The 15,918-nt window shown below is 37.6% G+C and overlaps 1 long non-coding RNA gene across 2 annotated transcripts; it reads left to right on the top strand.

The window, feature by feature from the left end:
* Positions 1–9,004: 9,004 nt before the first annotated feature.
* On the top strand, positions 9,005–11,833 carry LOC128512377 (uncharacterized). 2 transcript variants are annotated; one of them, XR_008356294.1, is made up of 4 exons: positions 9,005–9,528; positions 9,828–9,930; positions 10,048–11,549; positions 11,795–11,833. It is a non-coding gene; the product is annotated as an uncharacterized LOC128512377 (long non-coding RNA). The 2 variants fall into 2 exon arrangements; XR_008356293.1 differs by having other exon boundaries at positions 9,009–9,528; positions 10,048–11,821.
* Positions 11,834–15,918: the final 4,085 nt, after the last annotated feature.

Raw genomic sequence — 15,918 nt, 5'->3', positions numbered from 1 at the left:
AGGAGCCAATGCAGTGAAGATAAGATAGAGGTGATGTGCTCATATCTTTTGGTTCTAGTGAGGACTCTCGCTGCTGCATTCTGGACTAGCTGAAGCTTATTTATGCATCTAGCTGAACAACCAGACAGTAAGGCATTACAATAGTCCAACCTAGAGGTGATAAAAGCATGAACTAGTTTTTCTGCATCGTTTAGCGACAATACATTTCTTATCCTGGCAATATTTCTGAGGTAAAAGAATGCTATCCTGGTATTATTATCTACATGAGCTTCAAATGAAAGGCTGGAATCAATAATCACACCAAGGTCTTTCACTGTTGCATTTGATGGAACAGAAAGGCCATCTAAAGTTACGGTGTGATCTAAAATTTTACTCCTAGCTGTATGCGGTCCGATGACTAGAACTTCTGTCTTATCCGGATTTAGCAGAAGGAAGTTAATTAGCATCCAATTTCTTATGTCCTGCACACATTGCTCAATTTTAGTAAGCTGTTTTTTCTCATCAGGTTTTGCTGAGACATATAACTGTTTATCGTCAGCATAACAATGTAAACTAATACCATGCTTACGAATTATGTTGCCCAGAGGAAGCATGTAAAGGGAAAAAAAAAGTGGACCTAAAACTGAACCCTGCGGAACGCCAAACTCCACTAGAGAACATGCAGAATAATCACCATTTAAGTCTACATACTGATAACGATGGGTCAGATAGGATCTGAGCCAGGAGAGGGCTGTACCCTTAATTCCTACTACATTTTCTAATCTGTGAAGAAGAATAGCGTAATCAACGGTGTCAAAAGCTGCACTGAGGTCGAGTAATACAAGCATAGTTACACAACCCTGATCAGAGGCCAATAGGATGTCATTTACTACTTTAACGAGTGCTATATCTGTACTGTGATGAGGCCTAAATCCTGACTGATACAGTTCATGTATGCCATTTCTATGTAGATATGAGCATAGCTGCTCCGCTACTATCTTTTCCAGAATCTTAGAGATAAAGGGGAGGTTTGATATTGGCCTGTAACTGGACAGCTGACAGGGGTCGAGGTCAGGTTTCTTAATTATTGGTTTAATAACCAATGCTGAGTGAAGAATTAATTATTCTCAACAGGGGTTCTGTTATTGCTGGTACTATCTGTTTAAGAAAATGTGTCGGTACAAAATCTAATATACAGGTTGATGAATTTGAAGAAGAGATGAGTGAAATTAGTTCATTTTCTTCAAGGGGAGTAAAGTATTCTAGGTTCTGATCTGACATGGCTAGATTAACATCTGCATCGATTACATTGTTCGGTTTCAAAACCTCAATTTTATGCCTAATATTTAGAATTTTATTACTAAAAAAGGTTATGAAGTTCACCAAGTTGCACTTGAGTGCAAGTTTGATGAGCGAAGACCACAGGAAGAGTCAACCCATGTGCATAAAAGAGCCAAGAGGGCGTGTAATGTGGGCTTTGCGGTAAGTTGAGCTTTGTTAGCTAACAATATAGCATTTTATACTTTGTCAAGTTAGCCTAAGCACTTGGCTACACAACTACTTTTTGTTACTTGCATTGTTGTAGGTGTCCAGCTTATTTAACAGTTTGTCACGTCCGAATTTAGTTTCTGGTGTCCTTTGACAGCTCTTTGGTCTTGGCCAAAGTGGAGTTTGGAGTGTGACTGTTTGAGGTTGTGGACAGGTGTCTTTTATACTGATAACAGATGCCATTAATACAGGTAATGAGTGGAGGACAGAGGAGCCTTTTAAAGAAGAAGTTACAGGTCTGTGAGAGCCAGAAATTTTGCTTGTTTGTAGGTGACCAAATACTTATTTTTCACATAATTTGCAAATAAATCCTTTAAAATTCCTACAATGTGATTTTCTGGATTTACTTTTTCTTATTTTGTCTCTCATAGTTAGGTTATTAACTTTAAAACTATTAAAATTACAGGCCTCTCTCATCTTTTTAAGTGGGAGAACATGCACAATTGGTTGCTGACTTTTTTACTTTTTTGCCCCACTGTATTAAGTTTGGAACATCCGAGTGGTTTTAGGGGTTAACGTATGGTGTGTTTTGCAGTTGCTGGAGTCCAGGTGTAGGGTCATTCAAACAGATGCAGAGAGAGAACTGTGGCAGACTGCAATGCTAGAACTGATGTCCGATGAGGAGGATGCCATTGCGTGCCGTGCCGTCAGCGTGTAATATCTAATGGGGCGAGCTAGGGGGACATTTATTTTGGACATCTAACAAGCACTGGTGCATGTTTGTTTTAGTATTCCTTTAATTCAATTGCACCCTCATAAATGTACGTTGCATATTTTCTGGGGTTTTTTTTCCTTATTCTTACTTTGCTTTGTATATTTATTAGTGTTTGGTTTAATTTTAATTTTAAAAAATGTGCAAAGGTGTAAAATGCAAATGGAGCTTGAGGTGTGAATGTCTCCTGACAAAATCTTTGGGTGGATTATTTGCCATGGCAACAAATGGCTGTACCATGGAAGGATTTCTCAGCAAGATACATCCGAATTGGTATCAATCTGGAAGTATCCTAGCTTGGAGGAATATGATGTATACGCTCAGTGGTACTTGTAGATGCTTCCGAAAATCAGTGGTGTATATGGGAGTTTCCTAGTACAGATACACATCTTTTCATGCAGTGTGCTTCTAAACATTAGTAATACTTCATTATATTTAGGTCACGTCCCTAAATCAAATTCAAGTTGGCAGTTATTAAGACACTTCTCATTCATACTTACTCATCTCCTATAACGCTTTATCCTGTATTCAGGGTCACGGGCCAGGGTGCCAATCCATCACAGGGCACACACACATACACTCATTATGGGCAATTTTGGGAACATCAATCAGCCTAACCTACATGTCTACGGACTGTGGGAGGAAACCGGAGTACCCAGAGGAAACCCACCAAGCACGGGGAGAACATGCAAATTCCATGCACACAGAGACAGGAATCGAGCCTGGCCGGTAATCGAACCTGGACCCTGGAGGTGCAAGACGAAAGTGCTAACCACTACACCACCGATTTCAAACATTTTTTGAAGGCCTGTTCATATATTATTTCGCCTCCCGAAAACTAGTGGCGACGGAGTTAGCGGCAAAATGGGGGCATCAAGGACAAGGATGGTGTGTTCATCCTTGATGCCCCCATTTTGCCTTCTGGCCTGTTTGGAGAGAGATTTAGCCACAGGTGCCGCTCCGCGGAACCATTGCAGCCATGGAACAGCCGATAGCACGGGTCGTCTGCTTAGTTGCACAAAGAGACTGATCTGTGGCTGCCTGCAAAAACTGCCATGATGTGCAGTGGAGGACCAGCGTGACCAGCTGCCTGAAAGTTCGTTCCCACCAGGAAAGATGTCAGTCTAAGCGGCTGGTGGGAAGTGTGGGCCTTTCAGGGGGGGATGATGTCCCAGGAGAGAGATAGCCCGCAAGCGTCTCTTCTATCTGGGGCATCATCATATAACAATGATATTCAAATAAATCGAAGTCGATGGCACAAAAACACACAGGATGAATAAGGCTTATTCCATGAAAGAGTTAACTCGTCATGAAGGTCGCCAAAAATAAGGAGGGGAGAGGGAGGCTCCGCCCACCGGGCACCCGACAGAAGCCCATCTATTTTTATTTTTTTTAGCGCTTGGGGAAAAAAATCCCGCTTCAGCAAGAAGCGCCGAGGCGCGCTTGAGAAATGGATGGAAAAAGTTCATGATCTGGCGAGAATGCTTGAGAAAGGGGAAATCATCTCATGCACGTCTGCCAGATCTGCACCCCAGGAATGCACCGCAGCTCGCGATTTTTCTTTAAAGAATGCGAGCAGTGCACGAAGCACTCAAAACAAAAGTGTGGAGATTGCGTTTCGAAAGAGATCTATCACGCGGATGCACAGATCTCCTAACAAACTCCGCCATATCGGTGAACTTATACTTTTAAACTTGCTTGCACACACACGCAGACACAATATGGTCCTGAAGACAAAAAGATCTGAGGAATGTTTCCGGTTCACTCCTATTTATATCCTGCAGGTGCACTTCATCAGATGACGTCACCTGACCGTGGTTATATAAGCCAAATATTTGCTGTGTTTGATACACACATGCCTCACAACCGGCAACACAAAAAGATGTTCCCATAGCGTTTTCACGCAGCATCGAGTGTAGCTTTTGAAAGGAAACATTCACTTTTCCACACTTTGATATGGTGGTGTGGGGAGTTCATGTTTTTATATTCTGTACCAATAGTCTACTGTACGTTATAAGAAAAGTGCGTTTCGTTAGCACAAAAAAAAAATCTTAAATGTAATAAATGTAATCTTAAACGAAACTTTAGGTTGGCATATTTTATAATATTTTATAGTTGTCAAAAAAAGCAATTGAGTATGTTTAATGATATTCTTAATATGTCTTCTGTTTTTGTCTGATCCCGGATCATTCTGGGAAAAAAACTAAACACCTGGTTGCGTTATGTTGACCCAGCAGTTGGTTTATTATTTGGCAAATTTTCTGGATTCTTCAATTCTGACTGGATCACGCTCAGTACACTCAGTATTTTATGGTAAATTAATGTGAATTTTTACTCAGTTTTTTTAGTTAGTTGTGGTAGGAGCAAGCATATTTTATTTTTCAAATTAAATGCTTTGACATGGGTGGGTGTGTGGTGTTATTGTTTTTTTCTCATTGTGTTTTTTCATTATTATTTAAAAAAATGAGAAGAATGTTATCTGCCATTGTTATCTGCATCCTTATGAAAAATTCAGTATTGTATAAGTTGTACATTCATCACTTAAATATTGTATTTATCTTTTGTTTGTTGAGAATTTGAAAAGGGGAGAATGTTTTATATTAAATCCAGATGGAGTGCCTTATCCTGTTATCCCTTGCACATTACATTATAAGGTAAATTAGTCAGAAATATACACTAAATTCATGTTTATATCATTACAAGCGAAAACACAGGTCGGGACCAAAATTGTGTAATACCTGCAAAATATGGAGATGACTGGAGCAATGTTCCTTGTTTTGTGCCCTGAGGATAAGACAAGGAGGACCTGCCAGACCTTTCCCATTGTTGGAGGCAATGCCATTAAGACAGACTTTGGTGGAGGCAGTTGATGTTTGTTTTAAAAGTTTTTTTTTTTTTGTCTTTGATGTTAACTACACAAAGCAGTGTCTTCCCACCTAGGAGTTTCTCCAGCATACTGTATATCAGATTGATGGACATGAGTCCTAATCTGTTCCATTTTTTAGCCCACATTCAATCAATATTTTTAAAAGTTTTATTGTTTTGGTTCTTAATGTCATTGTGAAATAAATTAAACAGTCATAGTTAAAATAGTAAAATAAATAGTTTAAAAGTATAAATAGTTAAAATAAATAGTTAAAATATTAAGATGGGAAATGTTTGATGTCATGTGGGCATTATAAGATTTGTACTGAAAACTTTTAAATTAAAAGTGCTTAAACATTGTATTAAATGCAAAGAAAAATTCAATTTAAATCAGATTTACAGGGCCCTCTTGGTTTTATTGTTTTACAGAGAGTGTTTATGTTACATTTATTTTATATTTAACAAATTGTCACCTTGGGATAAAAAAATTTAGTTATTCACATTCTTATTCTGTGACAATATATTTACATTATGTGAAGTTGTGTACATTTTGGGACAGCGGCACGCTTACCCAAAAGCGTGGACGAGAAAACGGAAACGGAAATCAAAATTGGGAAATCAGTCGGCAAAGTGACGTCAAATTGTAAAACAGAAGATGTAGTCAAAAGGGGAAGTGTGAGATCGATAACAGGTAATCAAAGGGCGAAGTGACAGATCCAAAACAAAAGCCGTAGTCAAAGGGGAAAGCGTAAGATCAAACCTGGAGAAATCGATGAGCGAGGCAACAAATCCGAATGTTGAAACAAGAGTGAGAAAACGAGGAGCAAAACAAACTTGGCAACATAAAAAACATGAATAAAAAAAATGTCAGACAATTGGGCTATATCCCCTAGTGAATCAGTGAAAGTGCCTGAACCTTGGCTGGTTCCATTTCCAGTCTTGAGGGAGAGATCACAAAGCCCAGGAACATGGTGGACGTTGCATGAAACTTGCATTTCTCTGCCTTGATGTACAGCTTGACCTCTAAGAGTTTCTGTAAGACTAGATGGACATGGCGACGATGCTCTTCCAGACTATGAGATAAGATCAGAATATTGTCGAAATATACAAACACAAGAGAGTTTAGGAAGTCTCGGGGGACGTCGTTGATTAGGGCCTGTAAGACTCCTTAAAATGAGATTCTTAGAGTGAGTGGAAGGGTCCTCCGAATGATAGGTGAAAGAAGGCTCCCATCTAGGTTCCATAGGTAGTGGAGGTTCCACAGGTATGCAAGGGACTGTCAATGTCCTGGCTGTAGGCGCGCTGATCAAATTCCGACAAGTGCTTGAGTCGACAAGTACTTGGACCGGATGAGCTCGACCCTCGATGATTAGGGTTGTGGGTTGTAAGGGAAGTGGCTCTGGCAGCCCCTACGGTAGAAGCAAGCTCTCTCTTCAGGTGGCGGTGCCGCCTCTTATTCGCGGAAATGCAAGTACTGCCTAGTTGCATGGGCTCTTCCTGTTCATATGTTCCTGGGAGACTAATTCATCTTAGAACATGTCACACAGTGCTCGATTATTCCAACCACTTTAAAGTGCCAGTGTCTGGAACTTAATTGCGTAGTCATAGGCCAGGTAAGAACCATGGCGACTTCTTAGTAGCTGGTCACCCCCTCTCTTCCATGACACGAGCGATCAAACACCCTCCTCATCTCTTTGGAAAAATCCTCAAAGTTAAAGCAATCGGGTATGCCACCTTGGAGCATTAAAGGTGGATGTATGCAGCTCAAAAATCAATGAGCACTGAGAGAGAAAGGAGTGACATGTGCCAGAATCCCCCCTCATAGGTGGAATGGGCAGGTAGACGTGGTTCTTGTTGTGCGTTGAGGTCTCTACATTGACCCGGAGAGGGGAAGAGCTGTTGGAGCTGGGTAATGATCTTGGCAAGAGCCTTCTTGGTGCTAAGAAGCTCCTGCTGGTGTGCCCTGAGGAAAAGTCCTCGAGTTCAATGCCGATCTCATGCAGTCAACCTCTGCTGGATTCATGTCGATGGCCAGATTATTCTGTCAGGGGCATGGCTAAGCGTGAGGAATCCAAGTGCAGAAGATTGACAGTGAGGGAGAGCATGCGAATGCCTCTCCTACGTGACACGAGAGTGTGAAGGAGAGAGAGTGTGAATGCACACAGTAATCCAGCAATGAAACAGCACGCAGAGCGTGTTTAAATGCTGGAGTAATCAGCGCGAGATGCGAGACCGGTGTGAAGACAAGGGTGTAAACGGGCGTGGGAAAAACACATGACTGTCTAGGAAAAACATGACATGCGGAGTGGGGAATCTGACAGCGTTTAACTTTAACTTAAGTCAGCTCCTGGGACAAGGACTACTTGCAGTGCACTGCTTTAGGCCTCCTCTTAAATTTTTGTAAATTTCAAATCTTTCAGATTCTAGATTAAAAAGTTAATATTGTTACAGTTTTTAATCCCTGGAATGGAAGAAATGGAGCTTCTTTGTTTACTTTGTTTAAATGGGCTATTGTTGTTTACTTACGATATTAGTTAATTTAATTTAAATGATTTAGGCCCATGGATGTTGAGCATCATGATCCTCCTCTTTAATTTCCTACGTCGTCTAATCAGCGCACCACACACATAAAGTTTTCCAGAGAGCAACTGGCAGAAGTAGACTAATGATTATGAATGCGTCTGGAAAAACAGTGTTTCATACAAAATACATCATCTAAATTTAGTTTTCCCTTAGTTTATATAAAAGCAGACATTTTTCTTTCTATACGTATATATTTTTCATGTCTGTAAGGCGAAGTATACATAGAGTTTCGGTTAATTTTCTGAAGGGCACAAGTTTACCAATCAGGAATAGCGCTGTATCCCTGTTTACTTTCATTATTTTACATCATAAAGTTTTGTCGTCATTATGAGTGCACTTAAATAAAAGTAGAGTCTTATAAAGGCTATGAAGCTTATATAGTTTTATTATATAGTTTTTGCACAATAATTAGACAATAACTGTGGCACGCCCACTTGTTTTCTGGCTACGCTAGTGTTACACATGATAAAATCTAAACTTTTTTTTGCTTACATTTGATGCAAATAAGAAGCGCCTATATTTCATTTTGATTATAAATTTGCACTGTAATTTTAGTACTGTTATTGTAAATTCGTTCGACAAAGGTGTGATGACAAACACTGCAGCTTTCAGTGTTTATGCGGGAAACATAATACGAAGTTCTCTTCCTGTGTGAATGTCAAAGCTCTTTGAAGTTGTGGTTAGAGACAAGATGCAGTTATAAAGTAAAAAACAGGAAGCTCAAACATTTGAATTCACATTTAAACATCGTTTATGTGTCACTTTTCAATCTTTTTCTGTGCAGAAACAATGGATAGCAATTTACTTAGTATTACTTAACATTTTAAAGGAACAGAAAGATGAAGGTAGATGTAAGGAAGGAAAAGTTGTAAAATCAGATCACTGATCAGGATTAAGAGTGTTTTACCATAATCACAATCAGAAACCTAGACAACTTTGTATATTTGTATACGCTATATTTGTAATGCGCTGCTGCTTGGTCAAATATCTGATCGTTTATTTGGTCTATTAGTTTAAATCTTTATCTCATTTGTGTTTTTATAACAAGTAAAGAATTATTGACAGTTTCGTTTTCTCACAGCTTCCTTGTGTCTCTTTTTTGTTTTTATTCATGCACCACCAAAAAATTCCTTGACGGGACACATAAAATGCAGTTAGAAATTATTTAAAATGTGTTGTTTTTTTTTTTATCAAGTTTCTTTTCTCTCCTGGCTTGCTAGATTTACTACATTTTAACATCCTTATATGTAAATTGAGGGAGGAGCGCTACACATCACACAGCAGGGTACAGTATATAAGAGCAGTGACTAAATAAACCTCATTTTATCACAACAAACTAAGGTCTTTGTATTCAAATATTTTTTTCTCTGACGGTCATCATGCAAGTTCTTTGGACATTCTGCGAGAAATACGTGGGACGTTTTGGGATGTTTTGTATTGCTCTCTTGGCTCTGGAAGAAATGCTGGGTGATAACTTTGTTTGTCCTTGCAAGCATGACTACAATCATGTGATTAGTATTTTATATGGCGCTGTCCCAGCTGTTGGTTGCTTAGTTTTTACACTGGTGTGTGTAGATCGAAAAAAGAAAAAAAACAGCTCAAAAAATTACAGCTCTGGATGTAAAGAAAAAAGAATTTTCTACTCTATTCTCTCTGTATTTACCTGGGTGTCTCTTTATTTCCTTGATGGCCGATACTTGGCCTGTGCTTATTCGAATTGGGAAGGTCTTTACCTTAAATCTGACATTCTGGGGACTGGAAACTGGTGCAAACCAATTGGAAATGGAACCTCTGAGTTAGGGAGTCAGCTGTGGATTCTGAAGGTGACATTCATATCTCAGGTGAGCTCTGAGTGCGCTAAGATAATCAGACACTTGTATACATTTTAAACATGATTGCTTCATTGCTAAAAAAAAAAAAAAAAAACCTTGCTCTTGTCTTGTTCCTACTGGTTGTAAGTATTATACATATCACTATTTGTTCTAATACAAAAGTCATATACAATTTAGCAAGTAAGGCAAATTGTATCTGAAAAAGAAAAATCTTCAAGTGCTTTAATAAAATATATACTGATTGTGCAATGATGTGCTGGCCTAACTATTTGTTTTTTCTTTTTCTTTTTTCTTTTCCCCAATTTCAGGTTATAGGATTTTCCCTGATGACAGGGGTTATCCTTGCTTTCGGAGTTTTCAGGGGGCGGTTCCAAGACAACACTGAAGAAGTGGGTCAACATGCAGAAGAAGGTTAATAAATTAAAGAGCTTTAACATATTAAGCCATATTTATAAAAATGAAAATAAAAAATGTGCAAACCACAGAACTCTATTTTAATAACCTTTTATTTTATCTGTTATTTTACAGAAATAACAATGAAGACTTTGATGAGTCACACCGTTAGACTTTGATTTCTAAATGCTAAAATGTGACCAACTTTGGATTTTTTATTTTTTTATTGGGTTATACATGAATTTTGCTAAATATAGTTTATTGAGCAAATGTAATCTTTAAAAGTACAGCATATTAAGTAGAAATGTATGTCATAAATACTTTATACTGTGTGTTTTACGTGATTTATGAATTGATTTACTATTATCTCGGGATTTTCTTTTCAGATATATATACTTTGTCCGGTTAAGTAGATGTAAGCTTTTATAATATTGTAAGACAGAAGATTCCTGTCCCTTGAGAATAGACCCCTCACTGTGCTTCCTCATGCCTTATGTGGTAACACCTTCTATATCCTGTACCCAGATGTTCTTTTGATGTTCGGGACGTAGCACCGTTTAAATGTGCTCTCTTTAGTGTATCAAGTGTATCAAGGTGCAGCGGACACAACAAGAAATAACTTTTCTTCTCTTAGCCTAAAACTTCGCTCGGACACATTTCTTCTTCATTTAAACCTAACAGTAGACTAAGACAAAGTTCTACTTGTAGAGAGAGAGAGAGAGAGAGAGAGAGAGAGATGTTTTTCTTTTATAATTTATCGTAAAAAATGAAAATGTCTTTCGGCTGACCAGTTGTGAACAGCATACAGCTCTGTGCAGCCATGTACCTTATGGGCAGTGTTGGGTGTAATGCGTTAGAGTACCTGGATTACTTTTTTGATGTAACGAGTAATCTAACACGTTAGGTCCGCCATTTAAGTACTCAGTTATTTAGTTATATTTTCAAAAAGGTAATCTGTTATTCAGACAATTTATGTAATTTGTGAGCCAGACAGCGGTCATTCCCAATCCATTCGTGTGTGTAAAAGTGAAAGTCATCCTAGAAGCCCCCGACCCCGATAACCCATCCCCTTCTGGTATTCCTGCTGTTACAGTATATCCCGGAATCATGATGAACCATTGCGCGAAACCCGCGTAGGTGAGATAGAGGTGATAGTAGTTAATAGTTTATGGGCCAGAGTGATGATGATAGAATAATTATCAAGGTCTTGACTAAAACAACATGCATGAGGAATCACAAAGGAGTTTTTTGTTTTCTGCAATGGAAAAGTACTCGAACTTACTTTTATTAGAAAGTAACGCTGTAATGTAACTGATTACTTTATAAAGACAGTAATTTTGTAATGTAATTAGTTACTTTAAAAAGTAACGTCCCCGAACCATTCTTATGGGTGTATGTCAACGCTCTTTCTTTCTTTTTATATTACTTAAATAAATTCAGTGAAATAAAGCCTCTGGTTTTGTGAAAATGTTCTGGACGGAGCTCTGAGTGCATTAGCATGAGGATGTGTTTCTGATGGAAACTCTGAAGTGCTTTCAGATAGCTCTGTGGATAAAAAGGCATCTCTACATCTCATGAACATCAACAGTTTCAACTCCAGAAAATATTTCAGATGGAACAGAGCAGGAATCCTGCAGGTTGATGAATGAATTTACACACACTCAGTAGTGTTATTAGGATATAAATGATTTTTTACATTTACAAATCAAATCTTTAAACTTGTATATTTATTAATGTATTATTTCTGAATAAATGTAATCATATCCTTGATCAAAGCTTGATCAATGAGGCCCACTGGCACATTAAAATGTGTTTATTTTTTTAGATGGTATAGGAGAGCAATGTGCATCATTGGGGTAATCATTGCTACTATCTGTTGCAGAATGCTGCATTCAAGAGGGTAAACAGATGAGCTGTGCTGTTCCAGTATGTGTTTCAATCAACTGCTCACACGGGGTGGTACAGAAGGCACATTAATGTCAACACTGTGCAAAAAAAAAAAAGAAGACATTCTGCTAACAGGAAATGGAGCAAAATTCTTTGAAGCAAGATAAAAAACAAGAGCTGAATAAAAGATTGTTGCAATAAAAATGTTTTAATTTTTAGCCATTGCAATTTTATGGAACTCCAAAGTGTTCAAAATTAAATAAATAAATAGGAGATGATGAAATAAATAACCCTATGAATAATTATGTAATATGAGAATGATATTGTGAAATAATGGAATACATTTTGAAAAAAGAAAAAAGCGCATTATTGTGAAATATATTGCACTTTTCTATCTAAATTTATTTATTATTATAAAATAATATTTTGTGGTCATTATATTTTCCAATAACAGAGATTATTTTTATACAGAGAGTCATTTTATATTATTCCCGCCTTTTTTTATTCCAAAATGTCATTTTTTCAAAGTCAGTTTTTATTTCAAAATCCCGTTTTTCCCGATTTATTTCATAATGCGACTTTTCAGCAGAATGACTTTGTCTGTCAATCAAGAGCGATAGGGCGGAGCCAGCTGTGTGATTAGTCGCTCCTTTATTCATACGTAAGTATTAGCGCATGAAGTATCGATTTAGGTCTAATGGTGCAATACGTATTCTATGCAGTAGGTGGCAGAACACTGGTAAATTATCCCTCTCTATCTGATCTGCTAAAATAAGCAGAACTGTATGAGGTGCCGTATAGGGCTTAAATCAAACTTCACTCATGCACACACATATGAAACGCTTGCATACACATATATGAAACATTCACACATACATATATACTACTAACTGCTCAAACAACTACATATGAGACGCACACACATACACACACAAACTCTCTGAGCTCTTTTTTTACAGATTACTAGTCTATATAATACAAATGGTTCCTTAATTAAATTAAAATGTAAATTATTGTGTCCTATTTATATGATGTCGTCCTCGAGGATAATTATGATAAAAATATAAATAATTTTTCGAGTAAAATTTTTTCACACTCCAGTGATACGTAATGACTGATAGGAAACTATTCATTCCCTTTCCCGCTAAACTGAAGATCCGTTGTTCACTCATTTCCTACACCGCTACAGTTCGCTTTGTGCGCGTCTCATAGGTGTGTCTTTGTGTGCTCGCGCGTCTCATACTGTAGGTGTGTGTGCACGGAGAGTTTGTGAGTGTATGTGCATACGTCTCATAGGTGTGTGCGTTTCATACGCGCGTTTCATAGGTGTGTGTGCACGGAGAGTTTGTGTGTATGTGTGCGCATTTCATATGTAGTTGTTTGAGCAGTTAGTAGTATATATGTAAGTGTGAATATTTCATATATGTGTATGCAAGTGTTTCATGTGTGTGTGCATGAGTGAAGCGCCTCATATAACTGACTGAAGTTCACACCATCCGCCATCTTTCGTGACTTTTGACCAGGCACCAGGGGTGGACTGGGACCAAAAAGTGGCCCTGGACTACCTGGCCCACAACAGCCCACCACATCTAACATCATAATACACTGGCTCATTAATGTGGATATTTATTTTTAACACAACTTACTAGTACAAAAATTTAACGCAATACAGAAATTAATGCTTTTTAAGCATATCATTTGAAGTATCTGAACATATATTGGGTCGTATTTATATAACAAAGGAAAGAACATTAAGTCGGGGATATCATCTTGATGCAGTCAGTGTAAGATACACCACTCATCAGTGTATAAGATACACCACTCATCAGTGTATAAGATACACCACTCACCAGTGTATAAGATACACCACTCATCAGTGTATAAGATACACCACTCATCAGTGTAAGATACACCACTCATCAGTGTATAAGATACACCACTCATCAGTGAATAAGATACACCACTCATCAGTGTATAAGATACACCACTCATCAGTGTATAAGATACACACCGCTCATCAGTGTATAAGATACACCACTCATCAGTGTGTAAGATACACACCACTCATCAGTGTAAGATACACCACTCATCAGTGTAAGATACACCACTCATCAGTGTATAAGATACACCACTCATCAGTGTATAAGATACACCACTCATCAGTGTATAAGATACACCACTCACCAGTGTATAAGATACACCACTCATCAGTGTATAAGATATGAACCAGTGCCTGCTGATGATGACCAACACCTCTCCCCTTCTCTACCAGAGTGAAAATGATGCCAATCAAACTGAACAGGTCATCTGGAATAAAATCAGTAGCAGCATCAGCTCATGCTAGTAATTATTACTGTAGTCAATATTAATTCAAAATAATATTTTCTCAGCCTTATTTTGAATTAATAATGTTTACAATAATAGTTAAAATGAGTAAGTTTACTAGCCCCAGCTAATGCTGCCTCTGATTTTATTCTAGTTTATCTGTTCAGTTGATTTTCACTTGGCTCGGGTACAGAAGGGGAGAGGTGCTGGTCATCATCATCACTGACCCTGAGGCTGCTGGATCCAGACCCGCAGTCCCTGACCGTAATGTTAGAGCTGTCAGAGCCTGTGGAACTGTAACTTCCCCTCACGCCAAAGGCAGAATCTGTTAATTTGAAGAATTTCACAGCATATGCTTTTAAAGCTTTTTCTTCTTGTCACGTAAATTTTCAGTTCCACCTTTTCTTTTTTTTTTTTTCAATTTTTATCTATGGCAATTATTCATTCTTTGCTGTATCGAGAAATGATCCATATCTCTCCCTCTGTAGCTTAAAAGTGAAAGGGGGCGTGGTTTCAGAACACGTATGGAATAGGATTACAATACATTCACATGCACACAAACTGTGCCGCTTTGGGTCGGATAGCCGGAGGAAAAGAGCTCAGAGCCGACAATATCGTTCAGCACAAAACCTTTATCAGCCTTTTCAGCGTCACAAAATTATAATACAAAACATACAGTAAAAGTAAAGAAAAGGGTAAAACAATAGAGCGTTTCAAATAACATTTTGGAATAAAAACAGCTGCAATTAAATAAAATGCCTCTGCAATAATCTCTGTTATTGGGAAAAATAATGACCATAAATTTGTAGAGAGCAATATATTTCACAATAATAAGTTTTTTTTTAAAATGTGTTTCATTATTTTACAATATCATTCTCATATTACATATCTGTGTTTTATTTATTCATAGAGTTATTTATTTTATCATGTCCTATTTATTTATTTATTTATTTATTTTATTTTGAACACTTTAGAGTTCCATACAATTTGACCTGAAATTTCGGCAATGCAATTTATTGTTGTTTTATATTTCTATATATTTATACAACAACCTAAATATTGGGATTGTTGTTGTGTTGCATGACTCAATTTCAGCCCAGCTTAAAACCCTTAGGAGTGGGTGTTTGGGGTATGGAGTTAATTATGTGCCAAAATTTAACAAACAAACACAATCTGCTTTGCAAAGAAAAAAATCGACTTTCTCACAAATGCACCCAACCTATTTTCTCACAAATGCAATGGAGCAACTTCCTCTTCCAAAACAGCAGATGGCGCTATCGGTCAATTTACTCTATTCTCCCGAGACCTCAAACAACGTGTTTATATGGTTTACCCTTATGTCCCAGAGGAATATGAGTGGGGAACAGTTTTGAGGTGTCCATTATATATTCAGACAGCCAGACATATTAACACTCCACTATCTTTAGGATAGAGCTCTGTAGGGGAATACAGTTATATCAAACCACAGTTGCATTTTAATTAACTATTGAAGGCTGAAAGAACTGCCATTGGCTTTTTATATCCATACCAGACGAATGCGACATGATGCATCAAAATCTTTTATAATTAGTGATCATATCTACACTTAAATAATTTTTAACAAAGTTATAAGGGGGGAAAATATTATAATTAATATAATATTATATTAAAATTATAATTCATACTGAATTACAGACAGAATTCTATTACAAACCAGATTGTAAAAAGTTTCATAAATTTCATGCAGTCTAATACAATGATTCTTGCATCTTACTGTATCTACACCTCGCGCTGCAACAGCTGTCTACAATGTAT

The sequence above is a fragment of the Clarias gariepinus genome, chromosome 24 (genome assembly GCF_024256425.1).
Source record: "Clarias gariepinus isolate MV-2021 ecotype Netherlands chromosome 24, CGAR_prim_01v2, whole genome shotgun sequence".
Lineage (NCBI taxonomy): Eukaryota > Metazoa > Chordata > Actinopteri > Siluriformes > Clariidae > Clarias > Clarias gariepinus.
Note: the sequence above shows the minus strand (reverse complement) of the source record. Positions and strands in the feature narration are given on the sequence as shown.